Source organism: Alexandromys fortis, unplaced genomic scaffold (assembly GCF_014885135.2).
Source record: "Alexandromys fortis isolate MF-2015 unplaced genomic scaffold, M_Fortis_MF-2015_v1.1 scaffold_141, whole genome shotgun sequence".
NCBI lineage: Eukaryota > Metazoa > Chordata > Mammalia > Rodentia > Cricetidae > Alexandromys > Alexandromys fortis.
This window is the reverse complement of record NW_026068060.1, coordinates 3282829-3303514: the sequence shown is the minus strand read 5'-3', so window position 1 is coordinate 3303514 and position 20686 is coordinate 3282829. Positions and strand designations below refer to the sequence as shown.

General features: G+C 37.0%; 1 long non-coding RNA gene across 2 annotated transcripts in view; it reads left to right on the top strand.

Moving 5' to 3' along the window:
- Positions 1–20686, top strand: part of LOC126487419 (uncharacterized) — an 86623-nt gene that overhangs the window by 33866 nt on the left and 32071 nt on the right. Inside the window, exon 2 of one of the 2 annotated variants that reach the window (XR_007588372.1) lies at positions 10171–10280. This is a non-coding gene — a long non-coding RNA (uncharacterized lncRNA). Of the gene's footprint in view, positions 1–7564; positions 7675–10170; positions 10281–20686 lie in introns of both variants that reach the window. The other variant, XR_007588373.1, reaches the window with a different exon arrangement.

Here is a 20686-nt window from a genome sequence, read left to right as displayed (position 1 = left end):
AAAGGACAGAAAATTAGGTAGGCGGAGTAAACAGAACAAAATGCTGGGAGGAAGAGAAAGTGAGGCAGACACACACTCCTCTCCAGGGCAGACACAATGCAGCCAGCTGCCAGGTCAGACATGCTGAATCTTTCCCAGTAAGACTGGTGCTACACAGATTACTAAATATGGGTTAGGCAAGATTGTGAGAATTAGCCATTAAGAGGCTAGAACTAATGGGCTAAGCAGTGTTTAAAAGAATACAATTTGTGTGTTGTTATTTTGGGGCATAAGCTAGTCAAGCGGCCCGGAGCTGGGTGGCAGGAATGCAGCCCACAGCTCCCTCAACAGTTCTGTTCCTCTAGGCAGTGATGTTCAACCTGTGGGTCATGACTACAGGGGTCACTTAAGATCATCAGAAAATACAGATATTTGCATTACTTTTCATAACAGTAGCCAAATCACACTTGTAACGTAGCAGCAAAAATAGTTTTATGGTTGGGGTTCACTACACATGAGGAAGGGTCACAGCATCAAGAAGACTAAGAACCACTGCTCTAGAGAATCTGGAATAATCGTAGGATACATATTATAAAAAGTGGTAATGGTAAAGTAAGTCTTTTCTCATGTGCACACACGCTACTATAATAGTAGAAAGGATATGGAGGGCGGGCAGACCAAAGCTCAGACAGGCTCTCCTAGTAGTCCTAATAGAGACTAGACCTTAGTCATTAAAATAGAACAGAGCTAAACATACAGTTTCAAGGAAAACCACAACTTAGGAACAACCAATCAGCAGGTGTTCCATAGCCTTCTGCTAACTCAGCAGGCACCCCAGGACCCCTTCTGCTGACTCAGCAGGTCCCCAAAGCCCCTTTGCTTGCTCAGCAGGCAATAACAATCTCCTGATAACTAAGGACAGCTTTCTCTACCCTGCTGCTGGAAGGTCCCTAACCACTAGGACCTCCTACCATTCAGCCCCAGATTAATCCCTCCTCCCTGGAATCCCCTAACTCCATTTAAAAGAAGCTTGTGACCTACTTTGAGGGTCACCAAGTGCCACTTCAACATTTCATTTAATAAAGTGCTTCTTTTACCACATATATGGCTGATGGTCTTCTTTGGGGGCTTCTCTCGAACCTTAACAGTAAATAAACATTTTGATTTTGCTGAAATCGAGCTGGAACTCCTTACATTGGGGAAGAATTGGTAATCACATTCCTTTTAACTTTTTGAAGCTGTGTCTTAGCTTGTCTAGGCTGTAAAGTTAGAATTTTCAAAGACTCTCCTAAATCCTCATCAAAAATTGGAGAGAACTCAAGATTAGATGATCATATTCCTCACCTCATGCTTCAGGGTCATCTTCAGGCAATAGAGGATACATATTTAAAAGAAGCTTCAGTAATGGAGCTTAGGTAGCATGTTTTCACTTTTGATTCTGCCTGCACAAGAAAAATCCTTTTATGACTGTTTTATCAGTTCTAAAGTTTGATCACCAGTTTATATTTAGTCAAGGAATTATCCATCTCTTTGTCATGATTAATATCCTTTTTATCTTCTTTCAGTATTTTAATAACAGTTTGAATTAATGTCCAAGTGACCCAAATTGAATGTGGTTCTTCCTATTCAGTGTTGTTTTACATTATGCCCTATACTTCTTCTTCCAAAGTTCCATCATCTGGAAACCAGAGATTATAATCATAAACAACTTGCAAGCAATGTAAACATTACAGCTTGGATAGAAAGTTATCCTGGCATTCGGGAGCCATGGAATACCACAGAGTCACTGCAAGCATAGCAGTTTATGATTAGCTCTGCTCCAGAGAAAAGTTTTCCTAATGTAAAAGTAACAACTCTGCTTCCCTAGGGGAGGGGTCCCTAGAAAAACTGTTAGAGCCCCCCTCAAGCCCCCTGGAATATAAAACCCTGTTCCTCTTGGGGAAAGCTTTTGGCAAAAGTGTTACAGTTCTGTTTTGCTTAAATTGCTGTTGCTAGGCTCTGCTCTGGAGAAAGTCGCACAGGGCATAACACACCCCACTCCAGAGATTTATTGGGAAGGAAAAATCCAGTTCAGTGGCTGTCTCTGTGGTGAGAAGCAGTAGCAAACTGAACAGGGTACAGAGTATATATAGGGTTTCTTGGGAAAGGGGGTAGCTTTCCAGGGTGGCTTTGTGATGTGGGAGTGTCATATCAATCTGTTGATTTCATTGGCTGAGCAATAAAGAAACTGCTGGCCCTGATAGGTTAAAGCATAGGTGGGAGGAGTAAACAGAAATAGGTGGGAGGAGTAAACAGAATAGAATTCTGGGCAGAAGAGGAAGTGAGGTCAGACTCTGCTCTGCTCCCGGAGAGACCCGACAGCTCTGCTGGAGCAGAGACACCAAGATGGACGGAGCCAGGCAGCTGCAACCCACGATGGACTTAGGCTAGACTCTTTCCAGTAAGCGCACCTTGGGGTGCTTACACACATCATTAGAAATGGGCTAGTCCAGGTGCGAGAATTAGCCTGTAAGGGTTAGAGTTCATGGGCCAAGCAGTTCTTAAATGAATACAGTTTGTGTGTTGTTATTTAGGGCATAAGCTAGCCAAGCGGCCGGGGTGTTGGGGACGCAGCCCTGCCGCTCTTTATTTCAACAGCTTTGGATTGGTGAGGTTTTTGGTCCGATTCTGGAGCAAACTAAGGAATTAGTGGGATTTTGTTCTTAGGGTTTGGTAGGATTATGCAGGCTGAGTCTGGAGCAAACTCAGGTATTGGTGAGATTTCAAACCCTCATCCCAGGTCAAGTCAAGGTCAGGGTGTTTATTCTTGGTCCATATCCAGGATCTAGGCAGGGGCAGGATTATTTTTCATTGGCCCTTTTCACTCTACAAGCAATCTAGTGATTGTGATTTTGATACATGTATTCCAGCCTTCTTTAAGAAATGATAAACATGCTCAACATAAGGCAAAGCCTTCTCTGATTTCTGACCCACTATGCTCACTCATCTCCTTATGTGAGGGTCCCTACTCTCTAATCCCACAGTCAACTTAGGGTCCCTGTTTAGTGGTGCCACTTTGTTTACCAATTTAGTCAGCAGAGTGAAACTGGGAGAGCAGGACCTAAAGTGAGGTATGTTAACATCTCATGCAATTGCCAACTTTATATTGAGCATCAGACATTTTAAAAACTGTGGATTAAGTCACCTGAGTAAAGTGTGCAATCACAAGGACAAACCAAATGTGGCAAAAGCATGTTTTTCGAGAGGCATATGAAAAACAATGGCTAAGGAAATGCACTTCTTTCCACTACACCTGGGAGAAACACAAAAACACATTCCAAGACAATTCTCTGTTCTGCATAAACAGAGGTCACAAGACTCATGTCTTATTTTGTCATGAACACTCAGGAATTCTTACACAATTTCATTCTTAGACTGTGATCCAACAAAGTACTTATCGAAGTTTGCATATGCTTATTAGGAGTTTCAGTTTGTTCACAATTAAAATACTTCTGTACTTGTGGGACATTCAAGAAAGTCTTACTCATTATTCCCTAAACTCTTGTGAAAGAAAATGAAGAAAAAATGACTAAAATATGGTTTTTGTTCTCCTTTAAGTAGTCTCAGGATGGGATGAAATGTCCACACATTCCTGAGGTGTGGAGTGTGTGCTGAGGAAAAAGTAGACCAGAGACTGAAGATAGAGTTGGGAGGGCTTTCCAGTGAATACTGAATCCACCCTTAGTTTCTTTTTTATAGATCATTTACATACCCAGCCAAAGGGGAGGGCAAAAGACTTTTTTTTATTATGACACAAGAATGATTACTTTTTTAAATACAAAAAAATATCTGTTAATTATGGTCTAAGTCAATGCCTTAGGCCAAATGTTGCGATATCTAGGCAAGACATACAGCAATTTTACCTTAGGCCAAACATCCTGTTTGACCTTGTAGAGTCAATGAAAGGCTCAAACTCTCTGGCCTTGTTTCAAATTGGAGTAGAACCATTTCTATGGGCCTTAACAACAAACCCAGTACATTAGGGAGGTTCTCATGCAGATTGAATTCTATTGTCCCTTTCTCTATTGATTTTTCTATTAGCTGCCCTATGACATAGTCATATTAAGACATGTGGGAAAGGTCTTGCGTGGAGCAATACAATGATATATATTGCCATGCACGTTATAAGACCGTTGTCTAGAGTAGTAATTCGTTCTCTGAGAGAACTTATGGAGAAATCCCCAAAGGGAATCACAAACAAGTACTTATTTGTATTTCTTCCTAGAAACAAGTTTTATAGTATACTCAATACCAGTTAAGTATAACTAATGCTCCTGTTTGTACTTGGCTGGATGCTAGGAAGTTGAAATTTATAGTCCTTGTCCAGCTAATAGATAACATTTTAAAGCATGTATTTAAAAAATTAACCTCCCCTGTTTTAGTATTCATTTTTCCTCTTACTTTTCTATTTAAATTTTTATGTGCTTTTCTGTTTTGCATAAACTGTCACCTTAAAGCATTTCTAAAGTAAGGGGAGGTATAAGAAATGAGTCTGATGAAGATCTAAGCAATTGGCTGTGAAGAACTGCTTGAAAAAATAACTCTATTCTGCACTAGTCCTAGGTGTCTACTTGATCTTATTTAGTACTTTACACACACTAAGCTCTTTTTATGGAGAAGTTTCTTTTTATATACTTTCAATACTTTCAATAAGTGAGGTACCCTGTTGCATATTGACTAAAATCCTCTATGTGTTGTCTCTTCTGCCAGTTCATGTTTCAACCTGGCACTAGGGCTTTTTACAGGGTGAGGAGTCCTGTGTTTTCTGTTTTCTTAAGCTGAATTCCTCAGTATTGATTGTCTGTACTCCCAAATTTCCTAGTCTCAGAGTGTTCACTATTGGTTTTGTGTCTCATAGAAAGCCTCATAAAACTTAGACCTGAGGGCTTTCTAAGTTGCCAAATTATCATCACAGTCATCATCAACATTGCAACTAGCATCAGCTCAAAGAATTGTGTAAGCCAGAGAAGCTCAGACCTGTGATTCACTTGACTTGTCAGTAGAGTAGAATTTTGTCTCTTGCCTTTACTCACTTAAAACTATTTATAAGTCACTGTTATTACATTCTGCTTATGTGTGTTTCATTGTAGGAGGAGGGCCTGCTTGTTCATCCTGGCTGCCCGGCTAATCTTATACCCCAAATAATCACACAGAAACTGTATTAATTAAATCACTGCTTGCCCCATTAGCTCTAGCTTCTGATTGGCTAACTCTGATATTAATTTAACTCATTTCTATTAATCTGTACATTGCCACACGGCAGTGGCTTACAGGATAAAATTCCCACTGTCTGTCTCTGGTGGCTCCATGGCATTCCTCCTGACTCTGCCCTTCTTCCTCCCAGCATTCAGTTCTGTCCTTCCTGCCTACCTAAGATCTGCCCTATCCATAGGCCAGGGCAGTTTCTTTATTCATTAACCAATGAAAGCTGCACATAGACAGAAGGAACTCCCACACCACTTCATGTAGAAATTTTTTTTTAAGAGTTGAAGGTAAATGGTAGTTTTGATTCAAGCAAAACTACTAGTATCATTTGTTTAATAACATGATCTCACTTTTTTGTGTTCATGTCACTGTTTCGAATTTCTCTCAATATTTCAAACTTCATTATTTTGCATGATGATCTGTGACATATAATCTCTCATGTTACTATTGTAATCATTGTAAGGTGCCATTTAATGGTGCCAGTATAAGATAGTGAATTTAATTGATAAATGTTGTGTGTGTTTTAGATACTTCACTGACCAGTTACCTGGTCAGCCTCCCTATTGCCTCAGAAACAACACTTTTGAAAGTATGTTAAATAGTAACCCTGCAGTGGCCCTGAATTGTTCAAGTAAAAGAGTCCCATGCCCTTCACCTTAAATAAAAACTAAATAATTAAGCATAGTGAGGAAGGGATGTTGAGAGCTGAGATAGGCAGTCCCCTTGTGATAAACAGTTACATATTTGTAAGTTAAAAAGTCATGTTTAAAAAGAAATTAAAAGGGCTACTACAATGAACCCATAGACGAATAAGTGAGGTACCCTGTTGCTGATGTGGAAAGCGTTTTCACAGTCTGGACAGAAGAGCAAAACTGCTACCACCCCTTAAACCAAAGTCGACTTTAAAACAAAGCCTTGACCCTTACAAAATGTAAGGGAGATGAAAACAGTGAAGCTAAAATGCTTGAAGCTGATTGAGGTTAATTTACGAGGTTAAATGACAAGTCATCTCCTCAAATCCAAGGTGAAATACGTGTTCTGAGGTAAAGCCTATAGCAAGGCATGCAGGCATTCTTGATAAGACAGTTGGTGATGGGGGCTACCTATATAGAGTTCCAATGTAGAAATGGAACCCAAAGTTGTATTGGGATTGCTATAATCCTATGGTAAAATTATAACAAATGAAGAGTTCTAATAGATAAGTGAAGTACAGCTATCTCTTAGTAAAGATGCCATGAACATTGCTGAAGCGGGTTACAGGGGGGTTAGAATTTCACATAAACTTCATTGGCAAAGCAGTGTCAAGGTTGGGGAGGATTGACTCTGCTTCTCAAAGAAGTGATAGTGTGCATAAAAGGAAGAAAGTGTTCATCCCAGAAAGTTCCATTGGCATGACATCTTCCATTTTTGTTTTTACAAAACTACTGACTTTTAGCTTTCAGCAATCACTTTCTTTATTAATTATACCAAGAAAGGAACATTTCTGTGGGTGACTGAGCTCAGATGCTCCCTAGCACGTTTAGGGACTTTGTGTGTGTGTGTGTGTGTGTGTGTGTGTTGTGTTGTGTAAGGGTATAAAGTTTCTTTCTATGGCAAAAGATACCTCACAGGAACAATTTAAGAGGAAAAGGCTTACTTGGGTTTAGAGTTTCTGGTTCAATTATTGTGCTAAGGACAGCACAGAACTCATGGTAGCAGAAACCTGTGATGGAGATATTTGTTAAAACACTTGGTCTGGTACTTGGAAGCAGAGAAGCAGAGGCTCATCTGAGTGATTTCTCTCTGCCAAAACAGCTTCTGCTTCCTAAGCCCATGAAAAAAAGGACCACCTTCTGGGAATAGGCATTTGATACATGGCCTTGTAGGCCACAATACATATTGAAACCACAACAGGGACTGTAAATAGCACACCTATTAGATTGTAATATGCTAGAAATATGAAATTTATATGCTCTAGTCAAAAACAAGCACATGATCTATTTTGGCACAATACTTGGCTATATTCCTGTGGTCTGGAATGAAAGTTTCAAGCATGTAACAATGTGTAAACCATGAGAAAACTGAATTAAAGGGGAATAAAATCTCTAGAAAAAGCTGAAGAACCAAAATAATCCTATAATGCTTATTAGGCAAGTAAATAATCACTACAATAAAAGTGCACCTAAATATGACCTGCCAGCCTCTCCCTCAGAAGGCTAATTTCTAGTATTTAGAAATAATTTGTCAGTATGTCTGTTATTTGTCTGTGTATGTGGTGCTGATTAACAAATCCTCTTGCATGTAAGGTAAGTTGTCTACTACTAAATATGACCCTAGCCCTCTTTTATACTTTCTGAGACAGGACCCTTAAAGACTTTCTATGCTGGTCTTGAACTTGGGATCTTTCTACTTAAGCCTCAGAGGTTGAAATTCAAGCCTGTACCACCAGTACCAGTTTCTCTGCATTTTTGTGTAAGTATATACTCTGCTTTCTATAATAATAATAATAATAANCATCCTGGCTGCCCGGCTAATCTTATACCCCAAATAATCACACAGAAACTGTATTAATTAAATCACTGCTTGGCCCATTAGCTCTAGCTTCTGATTGGCTAACTCTGATATTAATTTAACTCATTTCTATTAATCTGTACATTGCCACACGGCAGTGGCTTACAGGATAAAATTCCCACTGTCTGTCTCTGGTGGCTCCATGGCATTCCTCCTGACTCTGCCCTTCTTCCTCCCAGCATTCAGTTCTGTCCTTCCTGCCTACCTAAGATCTGCCCTATCCATAGGCCAGGGCAGTTTCTTTATTCATTAACCAATGAAAGCTGCACATAGACAGAAGGAACTCCCACACCACTTCATGTAGAAATTTTTTTTTAAGAGTTGAAGGTAAATGGTAGTTTTGATTCAAGCAAAACTACTAGTATCATTTGTTTAATAACATGATCTCACTTTTTTGTGTTCATGTCACTGTTTCGAATTTCTCTCAATATTTCAAACTTCATTATTTTGCATGATGATCTGTGACATATAATCTCTCATGTTACTATTGTAATCATTGTAAGGTGCCATTTAATGGTGCCAGTATAAGATAGTGAATTTAATTGATAAATGTTGTGTGTGTTTTAGATACTTCACTGACCAGTTACCTGGTCAGCCTCCCTATTGCCTCAGAAACAACACTTTTGAAAGTATGTTAAATAGTAACCCTGCAGTGGCCCTGAATTGTTCAAGTAAAAGAGTCCCATGCCCTTCACCTTAAATAAAAACTAAATAATTAAGCATAGTGAGGAAGGGATGTTGAGAGCTGAGATAGGCAGTCCCCTTGTGATAAACAGTTACATATTTGTAAGTTAAAAAGTCATGTTTAAAAAGAAATTAAAAGGGCTACTACAATGAACCCATAGACGAATAAGTGAGGTACCCTGTTGCTGATGTGGAAAGCGTTTTCACAGTCTGGACAGAAGAGCAAAACTGCTACCACCCCTTAAACCAAAGTCGACTTTAAAACAAAGCCTTGACCCTTACAAAATGTAAGGGAGATGAAAACAGTGAAGCTAAAATGCTTGAAGCTGATTGAGGTTAATTTACGAGGTTAAATGACAAGTCATCTCCTCAAATCCAAGGTGAAATACGTGTTCTGAGGTAAAGCCTATAGCAAGGCATGCAGGCATTCTTGATAAGACAGTTGGTGATGGGGGCTACCTATATAGAGTTCCAATGTAGAAATGGAACCCAAAGTTGTATTGGGATTGCTATAATCCTATGGTAAAATTATAACAAATGAAGAGTTCTAATAGATAAGTGAAGTACAGCTATCTCTTAGTAAAGATGCCATGAACATTGCTGAAGCGGGTTACAGGGGGGTTAGAATTTCACATAAACTTCATTGGCAAAGCAGTGTCAAGGTTGGGGAGGATTGACTCTGCTTCTCAAAGAAGTGATAGTGTGCATAAAAGGAAGAAAGTGTTCATCCCAGAAAGTTCCATTGGCATGACATCTTCCATTTTTGTTTTTACAAAACTACTGACTTTTAGCTTTCAGCAATCACTTTCTTTATTAATTATACCAAGAAAGGAACATTTCTGTGGGTGACTGAGCTCAGATGCTCCCTAGCACGTTTAGGGACTTTGTGTGTGTGTGTGTGTGTGTGTGTGTGTGTGTGTGTGTGTGTGTTGTGTTGTGTAAGGGTATAAAGTTTCTTTCTATGGCAAAAGATACCTCACAGGAACAATTTAAGAGGAAAAGGCTTACTTGGGTTTAGAGTTTCTGGTTCAATTATTGTGCTAAGGACAGCACAGAACTCATGGTAGCAGAAACCTGTGATGGAGATATTTGTTAAAACACTTGGTCTGGTACTTGGAAGCAGAGAAGCAGAGGCTCATCTGAGTGATTTCTCTCTGCCAAAACAGCTTCTGCTTCCTAAGCCCATGAAAAAAAGGACCACCTTCTGGGAATAGGCATTTGATACATGGCCTTGTAGGCCACAATACATATTGAAACCACAACAGGGACTGTAAATAGCACACCTATTAGATTGTAATATGCTAGAAATATGAAATTTATATGCTCTAGTCAAAAACAAGCACATGATCTATTTTGGCACAATACTTGGCTATATTCCTGTGGTCTGGAATGAAAGTTTCAAGCATGTAACAATGTGTAAACCATGAGAAAACTGAATTAAAGGGGAATAAAATCTCTAGAAAAAGCTGAAGAACCAAAATAATCCTATAATGCTTATTAGGCAAGTAAATAATCACTACAATAAAAGTGCACCTAAATATGACCTGCCAGCCTCTCCCTCAGAAGGCTAATTTCTAGTATTTAGAAATAATTTGTCAGTATGTCTGTTATTTGTCTGTGTATGTGGTGCTGATTAACAAATCCTCTTGCATGTAAGGTAAGTTGTCTACTACTAAATATGACCCTAGCCCTCTTTTATACTTTCTGAGACAGGACCCTTAAAGACTTTCTATGCTGGTCTTGAACTTGGGATCTTTCTACTTAAGCCTCAGAGGTTGAAATTCAAGCCTGTACCACCAGTACCAGTTTCTCTGCATTTTTGTGTAAGTATATACTCTGCTTTCTATAATAATAATAATAATAATAATAATAATAATAATAATATTCACTAAAATGAAAGTGGAAAGAAAAACAGAAGCATGCCTTCCTTCTGAGCATCTCCTGGGTGAATTACTATGTGACAGTTTCTAGGCTGACGGTAATTATTAAACTGTGCTCTCATTTGTCCTCTAGATGTGAACTGATAATTGTTCTGGAAGCCGGAATAAAAGATAATTAGTATATTTAACAAGAGAAACTGAACAGATACTGTTCTTTATATTATGTTAAATAAATTGGTACACACACAACTAAAAATGCTATTTTGTCTTGGAATATGTGCATATTAAGAATATGTTGGATTTTTCAGATATTTTAACTCTGTGGTATTAAGAAATCATTTTAGTTTGAACTGTCCTGACTGAAGTTGACTATGTTATGTGTGTGTAAACTAATACATATATATGCATATTCTGTGTAAACTTTGATTGCACCGTCTACATTTTTTTGTTCTTCCTATAATGTTAACATATATCGTCTTAATGTTCTAAGTGTGCACTACAATAAGGATCTCAGTATTTACACATGTAATGAAAACTTAAATTTTCACAACAATAAGGATCTCGGTATTTACACATGCAATAAAATCTTAAATTTTAACTTCCTTTAATGGTCATTCTCTATCTTGTCCTGCATAACTGTTTGTGTGTGTGTGTTTTTTTGCTTTGCTTTGTTTTGTTTTAAATGTAGAATAGCCACAAAAGATTCAAGAGTGCAGAGCTCAAGGCGGCAGGAGTCATACAGGCCTCATGTGTTCTAGTTAGTGAAGTGTGAGGCTTTTGCTCACCCTTATCCAGTTTGGAAATACAGAACTGAATTGGTATTGTTAAAGTTAATGTATTTTTATCTGTTGCTTATTAAGATATTAATTTGTGGCTAAAGTATGACTAAAATACCTATGCTTTGAAATTTTATCATTTAATATATTTTCAAGGGTAAATTCACATGTTCACAGGTGTAAAACCTCTTTTCCATATTCATCCTTGAACTACATGGAGATGGGTGTGAAGCCTGTTTCCTCCTAAATTTATAACATTTTGTATAAATGTGTGATCAAACACTGACTTTTGACTGGCTCTTACTAGTAACTGCTTTCAGCTACTGAATTTTATTCCTCATCTTGTCCTACCTGCTCTGTTTGCTAAGAAATGAACGTGAGATAGCAGAGATTGGTGGCCTCTAAGCTTCTCTCAGTTTCTTCTAATAGCTTCTTACTGAAGGATGTGACAATTTTTACTGTTTACAAAGAAGTGAGGAAATGAAAAAAAAATGGCAGTAGGATAGAAAATTAGAATTTGTTTAAATAAAATATTGTATCTTATTTATTATATATGAAATATTTCATTCAAAGTAGGAAAATGGATTTCTATTTTTAATCTGTCTAGGAAGGATTGAATAATGGTAACAAGAAAGCAACTATAATCTGAAGATTATCAAAAATGTGTCTACTATAGTAAAACTATTACTTTTAATAACAATTATTATTTTAATAACTTCCAAGCTATGATGTACCATCAAGCTTTGAGAATCACTGATGAAAATAAATTTGCTTAAAAGTCAAATTTATCATTAAAAATGAAATTAGTGACCTTAAATGTTGTAAGTGATTTTTGTTGGTTTGCAGATAAGATGAAGCCCTTATTAATTCAGATTCTACTTAATTTGGAATTTGTGATTGTTTGCTGGCTGACATTTCTTTTTGCATTATCTGGAAAGTTTTCACTGAATTGATGAATAGCTTAAAGAAGATGGAGGAGGCCATTTAACCTTTATAAAAGAGACAACATAATTTTAGAACTCTTTATAACATTGTTTATATGCAAATAGACGCTATTATGTATGAATTGATTTTTGTCTAGTAATGCAAGCCTAGACTAATTTGTTTTTATAAATATAGTTTTAGTTACTCTTGCATACATAAAATAATTTCAACTAATTAAGGACAGTGAATTGCCTATGCTTATTAGTCATTCAACTGCTAAATAAGTATTTGTTGAGGAATGTAAAAAGACCCATACACGGATTAGAGCCAGACATCATCCTTTTTACTGTGCAGGGTTTTTATCAATTTATTATAGTATTTTAAATCTTTATTTGCTTAATACCATTATTAAATATGTTTGAAAATTTACCATATTTGTCTGTATACTTTGTAGACTTTTCAAGACTGGGTTTCACGTAGCCAAGGCTGACTTCAAATTTGTTATGTAGCTGGGGCTGACCTTGAATTTCTAATCCCTTTGCTTCTACCTTCTAGTGCTAGAATCACAGGTATATGCTAGCATGTCCAGCTGACATATATGCGTTGATTTATAAATCACATGCATATAGTATTCTAATATTACATGAAGTATATTAAAAACCAATGTAAGGATAAATAGAAACAGGATAAAATAAAAGAAATACACCACAATGTGTTAGTAATGAATCTTGCTGTATGTGTACTACCTTTGTCTCCTGCTACTTGTATGGAAAGCTGATTAGCAGATGCTTAGGCATTGAGTTAGAGAAGGAAATACAAAAGTATTTCTAAATATAGTAAGTACTATAGGACTATGATACAGCTCAGCGACTGAGTGTTTGCCCATAAATACACAAGACCCTGGGTTCAATCCTCACCACTACAGATAAGTAAAAAAAAAAAAAAAAAACCAAAAACCAAAAAACAACAACAACAACAAAAACAAAACAAAGTAGAAGAGGGCAAGACAGAGTCATAAAATATAAGTGTGATTACATTCATTGTATGCATGTGAAAACTGGCAAAATTAAATAAAAGCTATTTTAGAGGAAAAATAATGAGAGAGAAATAGGGGTCATACAGTGAGGTTGTAAATACCACACTAAACAAGTATTTGAATTGAGTCCTGAATTAACCAAATCAAAAAATGGGAATTCAGAGTTTGGGGTGGGAAGAAGGAGTTTGGTGTCTATGAGCTGAAAGGCAGCCAGGAAAGTTGGGCTGTGAGGATTAAGTCTGCAGCAACAAGAGTGTTTCATAGTTAGAGTAGGAGAACAGTAAGAAATTTGGAATTTTATCTCAGTTCACTGACAAACAGATGCAGGGATTTAGGCAAGGAGTTGCCATTAGTTGTTTTGAACTTTATAAATGCAAGTTGCTATTGGTAACACCGAGGTTTTGCCTTCGAAGTACAGTGGTTGATGCTCTGTGTGCTGAGACGAGTAAGATTGGACAAATGGAGTTATCTTAGGAGCATGCTGTGCTTGAGACTGTATTTGTAAAACTAGTGTCAGCTTTCATAACAAATGAAGTTTGCATTGCAGTAACGTGATAGACAAATACATTGCTTCTGTCCATATAGTCAGTAAGTAGTTATGGAACTTTGCATACTGGGCATGCAAAGTGAGACAACAGGGTCCTCTGAAATTATTACTGGAAAGTAAAGAGTCTGAAGAATTTACACTCCCTTCTTGTTATAGCAGAAAGACAACTATCTATTGTGTTCATATTTGTTTGAAAGTGAGTTAATTACAATGTCCTATCAAAACGTAAAATACACTCTTGGCATTGACAAGCTCAGGTTTCTGAGATTCCACATACAAATGAGATTATGAAGTGTTTATCTATGCATGTCTTCGTTTACTCAGCACAGTGTCCTCCAAAGTGGCTGGAAATCTGAGTAGAAAAAAAAACAAAGTACTTTAACATAGACACTTCTCAAAGTGCCATTTACTCTGAAACACTGCTTTCTAAGTATTTTCTCTGGAATATGAATAAAAGCATATTTATTTTCCTATTACATCTCTGGTAATAGAAAAAAAGGCATTTACAAGTGAAGTAATTAAGAATGTAAACATACTGTGCATGCAATCTCTCTTTGAGTGTGTACTTGTGTGTGTGTGTTTGTAGTGATATATTTAAGATCAGTTTCCCTTACAGCAACATTTTTTTTTTTTGAATGTGAAGACAGGAATATGGAATAGCCTTTTCTAATGGTGATGAAAAGGAAATATCTTTGTTTATGGGCAGAGCATGAAAGTATGACAGAAAAACAGATCTTTAATCATGCCCAAGGTTCTCCATGTGAGTAAAAAAAAAGAACATTAATCTTGAGTCCTGGTTTGTGAAACCTTAAGCCTTGTGACAGGTGTTTGCTGTCACTAATGACTTTTTCCTTTTCATCATTGCCTTTTGTAAGGGACATGAAGGATCTTCCTTCATATTTTATCCAAGTGTGACTTTGCCCATTATTTTTCTTACTGCTTTGAGTTTTGAGGTATGTTCAGTTGGACTTCAGATGTGTCTCTAGTTTTGTGCTCACTTTTACGTTATTGGCACTGGGAGAGACAATATACTAGGCATTTTTTAGTTAGAGGTACATAGTTAAACAGCCTTCAGAGTGTACAATTAGATTTTATACTGACTTGGTATAAAAGTTGTTACTAAAATTTGCTTAAAACAATATATACACACACACACATATTTGTAGGCATATTTAATTAGAATGATTATAGTTGGCCATAATGATAAAAAAGACAAATATGGAAAATTTATAGAACTGGAAACTGTCTATGCTAGAAAAGAGGACGAACAATTCTTTCAAAGATGGAATTAACTATAAACCAATCTGTCAAAGACGAAGGACACTCTTATTCTTCTGAGAGAGAGTTCTGCAATTTCACACCACTCATGCGCACTCCTGTTTGGACTAATCAACTAGACCTCTGCTGTCCCTCTTCAAACAACGGGACCCCAAAAGTGTTCTCTCCCTGCAGATGGATATCCTTTCTGCTCTTAGAGTTTCAGAGGAGACTCACGTTCCTGTCACACATTTTCTGAGTAGTCCTTTTCTTTCTACTTGACTTGACTTCACACTGTGACTTCCTCACTAAAGGTTGCACCAGCATTTTCTCCCCACAATGTCAACCAACATTCACACAACTTAATAAAAACTGTGTTTTGATCAGAAACAGATATGTACTTACTGAAAGTAAAATGTTTAAAGCTGATTTTCACTGGAAGTGAAAATGCAAGTGAGACATGAAAATTAATTCTGAAAGTTTAAAAAGTGGTAGTTTAAATGTAAGGACTGCTTTTAGCAATCTTTGGAATTAAGGGTATTGTTAAGTAATCATAATCACAAACAAAATTATTTTAATTTAATGTATTAGGTAAAACTATTACTCAAACATGCAGAATCATGACCTTTGTCTCCTGTCTCTAAACTTCTCAATTATGTTCTGTTTCAATTAATTATATTTTATAATGAATTAATTTTATCTAGTTTGATATGTTATAAATAAGAATAATGTTTTGGAAATTTATTAAATAAATTTTCTGTTTTTCATTTATAGATATTTTAAGGTCAACTAATTTTAATTTCTTATGTCTAAATTTATACATTGTCCATAGGTAGCTATGTAAAACAGAAAATGAAATAAACCTCAAGATTTTAAGATATATTTTCTTTTCTAGAAGTTGGGGTAAATTTTTTAGCTTCTATCACAAAACATTATAACCATAAAATATCAATAACATACTAATTATTTCTGATGCATTTTTATTGGTCCAAATAATACATGAGGAAATTGAGATTCATGCTCTACAGTAGATACTGCCAATGCCCACCTGTGCCTCTTTGATTTCTACGCTATCTTACTTTCAAACTGCCAGTGAATATGAGCATGTATGTACCTTCCTAATCACAATCCTAGCCCATAGAGTGCCTGACTTATCCTAATAAAATTTCACATGGTGATGTGTGGTCCAAGGAGGCCACCAGCATGACAAAAACATGGTCTGAGGGCCTATTAATTCTACTATTGTGTACATACCTGAAGTACTTGGCTTTGTGATATACTGTACCACTTTGTTAACTATGTTTCACTAGCTTGGTAACCGAGTTTTGAAAAGGGAGAGCCATTATATGATGCTGTAGATGGAAAGAGAACTGAGACATGTAAGAACTACGTAAATCAGTATCTGTTTGCTAGTTTTTGTGGTTCCTGTGCCCACAGCTTTAAAATTTCTGGATGATAGGTCACACGCCATACTCTAACACATCTAATATAACCAACGTGTAAAAAGAAAATAATTATTTTGTGTCAAGATTTCAGAAGTTTTCAAACATAGTCATTGGTCCTGTTGGCTTGAGTCTGTGCCAATGAATCAAATAATGGAAGAAGAGCCTGAAAGAGCAAATTGCTCACTTTGTGACCAGCAAGAAGAAAGAGGAAGTGACCAGGATCCTACAGTACCTCTGAGAACAAGTTCTTCATCACTTACCTTCACAGCACATTAGGTCTTAAAGTTTTCACTACCTATACTGCCAAGCTGTGGGTTACCCCTTTTACATATGAGTCTTTGAGGACATGTTGAATTCAAATTACAACTGATCTCAAAAACAGGAAGCAAGGCTTCTGCCTATGGATGTGATAAGTGTTTTATTTAATCATAGCTATGGTTTGCACATAGCCAGTTTGTGATTTCACAGATAAGCAGCCAAAGAAACAAGTTATTCTCACTCAAAGTTATCATTCTGGTCCTGGCTATCAAGAGGAGAGGAAGTTTTTGTTACACGTGAATACAAGGATAAACATTTAGTATTCATGGAATTTTTCCAGATTCCATTCCCCATACCTAATGACAATTGTGAATGGACACTGAAGAAGTTCAACCTGACCAAGACATAGTACATAGGAATGTGAAAGCTCAGGAATAAGAGTGTGGGTCTCTATGCCAAGTAAGTGGCTGGAGATGGAGCAGCAGGAGCTGAGGGTGCTTTGAGAATGAGACACAAGAAGTGACAAAGGGCAGAGCTAATGCATGCCATTTCTGGTTTCAGTCTCAACTGGTGCACTCAAGTTTATTTCACTTACACTTCTGTTGCATTTTTAGAAAAGTAGTTGTGAATATGTAATAGGAGGGAATGACAATGTGAGTAATTGTGAGTTGTTCCAGGAGAAAGTAGCAAGACATCCACCCTAAAGCCTTAGTTTAGTGTTTTCTTAAATCTTAACTCTTTTCCAATTGATAGAACTTGTGGCTCTTCAGTTGTAAACTTCTGCTGCCCGGCAGATGCTTCCCTGCCTGCAGTAAAGTCAGGTGGATCACCCCTTCATCCTGGCATATATGAAATGCCACTATGCTTTTTATCTTTTGATAGAAATTAAATCCCATGCCTTACTAATCTTTAGAACTGAACTTCTCTTTCATTTCATAGAATTTAAGCCCCAGCTGTCTACCAGGATATCTTGGTGCATAACTGACTTGTTATAAATTTCTTTCATTTGTTTCTACTCAGCTACCAGTATTTGGAAATCCCGTTCTAAGCCATCTCATTGTACTCAAATATTTAAATTAATGTGTGCTTCTGAGAAACCCAAACTAAGACAGAAAATGACTTGCTAATGTTACTACAGTAGTGACAAGATGGCTTTCATTACTACCTTCAAGAACTGTACTACAGCCATGGGGCTTGAAGTTTATTAGCTTCAGACCCTTATGTAACAAGGTACATTAAACAAATCATACAGTAAAATAAGGAGCCATTAAATTTCTCTTCTACTTTTTTTGTTTAGTTTCTTAAAGGTGATCAATTAAAATGAATTTTAACTTTAATAAGAAAATTTAATGCATATCCCTAAATTCTTAGGTTTCCTTTCTTTGTATTAGTTCTTTTTCTCATTTCTGTAACTCAGTATCCAACAATCAACCAATTAAGTGAGGAAGAGCCTATTAGGCTCACTGTTTTGGGAAATACAGTGTATTGTGGAAGAAATGAATGGTAGCACCCCACATGTGCAGGCAGAAAGCAGAGGCAGAGATGGTGTTCTGCCTTGCTCCTTTTTTGAAGCAATCTTTCTTGTCGGTGTTGTAGAATATTATCTTAAGGTATGTTACATTTTTTTTATGCTCTGGAATATTTGTTTAATGACCTGATGATGTGTTGTTTTTATTTACATTGCATCTGTTTAACTCTGTAAAACTGTGATTCTTGCCTGTTTAAAATACCTGATGGTCTAATAAAGAGCTGAATGACCAATAGCAAGGCAGGAGAAAGAATAGGTGGGACTGGTAGGCAGAGAGTTTAAATAAAAGGAAAAATCTGAAATGGAGGAGAAAGAGAGAACAAGGAGAGGGGGATCAGCCACTCAGCTAAATGGCAAGCCATGGAGAAAGAAGTAATGAAAGGTATACAGAATTATAGAAAGGAAAAAGTCCAGAAGCAAAAGGTAAATAGTACAATTTAAGTTGAGAAAGACTGGCGAGAAACAAGCCCAGCTAAGACCAGGCATTCATAAGAAAGAAAGAAAGAAAGAAAGAAAGAAAGAAAGAAAGAAAGAAAGAAAGAAAGGAAGGAAGGAAGGAAGGAAGGAAGGAAGGAAGGAAGGAAGGAAGGAAGGAAAGAGAAAAAAGAAAGAATAAAAGAATATGCCTCCATGTGTGTGACTTAATTGGTAGCTGGGTGGTAGGCTCCCAAAAGAGTAAAATACAAGCAACAATGTATGGACTCTCTTTAGACTGTCAGCCCACAAATAATGGCATGGAGACTTACTATTAATGAAAGTTTGGCCTTTCCTTAGGCTTGACTCAACTATCTCTTATAACTTAAATTAATCAATATATATCAATTTATATTCTGTCATGTGTCATATCTTCTCATCTTTCTTGAATTTCCTGTCTCTTTTTTGTGTCTGGATGATGACTCTGGTTTTCTTCTTCCAGAGTCCTCTGTGTCTTGAGAAATCCTGGCTAACCTCCTTCTGCCTAGCTATTGGTCATCCGGATCTTTATTAAACCGATAAGAAAATGCCTTGGGAAAGACACTTCTTTAAAGGGAAAAAAAAAAAAAAACAAAAAAAAAAACAAAAAAACATTGCAATATTCCCTTTTTTATCAAAAATGTGGATCATTATTCAACTCTATCACAGCAAAACTATATATAATAAGAGCAGTTATCAAGTAAGAATTACATTAACAATGTCCAATCCATTTCTATTTGGCAAACTTGAAAAAAGTACTATATTATCTTATAGATGGAAGTTTCTGTCCCATCTCATCTCATAGACATTCAGTCCCAAATAAACATGTAGAGGATTATAGTAATTATAAACTGATTGACTGTTGCCCAGGGTTACTACCAACTAGGTCTTACAATTTAAATTAACCCAAAATTCTTATCTATGTTAAACCATGTGGCTTAGGACCTTTTCTCAGTAAGGCATTCTCATCTTGATGCCTCTACATCTGGCTTGCAACTGCATCCCTGGTGTTCAACTTTCCAGAATTCTTATCTGATCACCCCACCTATATTTCCTGGCTGGATATTAGCCAATAAGCATTTTATTAAACCAATATGGATGGCAAATCTTTGTAGTGTATATGAGCAATATCCCATAGCATTTCTCTTTTTTTTCTTTTCATCCATTTGCCTGCAAACTTCAAGAAGTCCTTGTTTTTTACTGCTGAGTAGTACTCTAATATGTATATATTCCATACTTTCTTCATCCATTCTTCAATTGAAGGGCATCTAGGTTGTTTCCAGGTTCTGGCTATTACAAACAATGCTGCTATAAACATAGTAGAGCATATACTTTTGTTGTGTGATAAGGCCTCTCTTGGGTATATTCCCAAGAGTGGTATTGCTGGGTCCATGGGTAGGTTGATCCCGAATTTCCTGAGAAACCTCCACACTGCTTTCCAGAGTGGTTGCACAAGTTTGCATTCCCACCAGCAATGGATGAGTGTACCCCTTTCTCCACAACCTCTCCAGCAAAGGCTATCATTGGTGTTTTTGATTTTCGCCATTCTGACAGGTGTAAGATGGTATCTTAAAGTTGTCTTGATTTGCATTTCCCTGATCGCTAAGGAAGTTGAGCATGACCTTAGGTGTCTTTTGGCCATTTGAACTTCTTCTGTTGAGAGATCTCTGTTCAACTCAGTGCCCCATTTTATAATTGGGTTGATTAGCCTTTTACGGTCTAGTTTCTTGAGTTCTTTATATATTTTGGAGATCAGACCTTTGTCAGTTGTGGGGTTGGTGAAGATCTTCTCCCAGTCAGTGGGTTGCCTTTCTGTCTTAGCAACAGTGTCCTTTGCTTTACAGAAGCTTCTCAGTCTCAGGAGGTCCCATTTATTCAATGAGGCCCTTACTGTCTGTGCTGCTGGGGTTATACGTAGGAAGTGGTCTCCTGTGCCCACGTGTTGTAGAGTACTTCCCACTTTCTCTTCAATCAGGTTCAGTGTGTTTGGACTGATATTGAGGTCTTTAATCCACTTGGACTTGAGTTTTGTGCATGGTGATAGATATGGATCTATTTTTCTTCTTCTACAGATTGACATCCAGTTTTGCCAGCACAATTTATGAACACCTGATTTTTTTTCTTT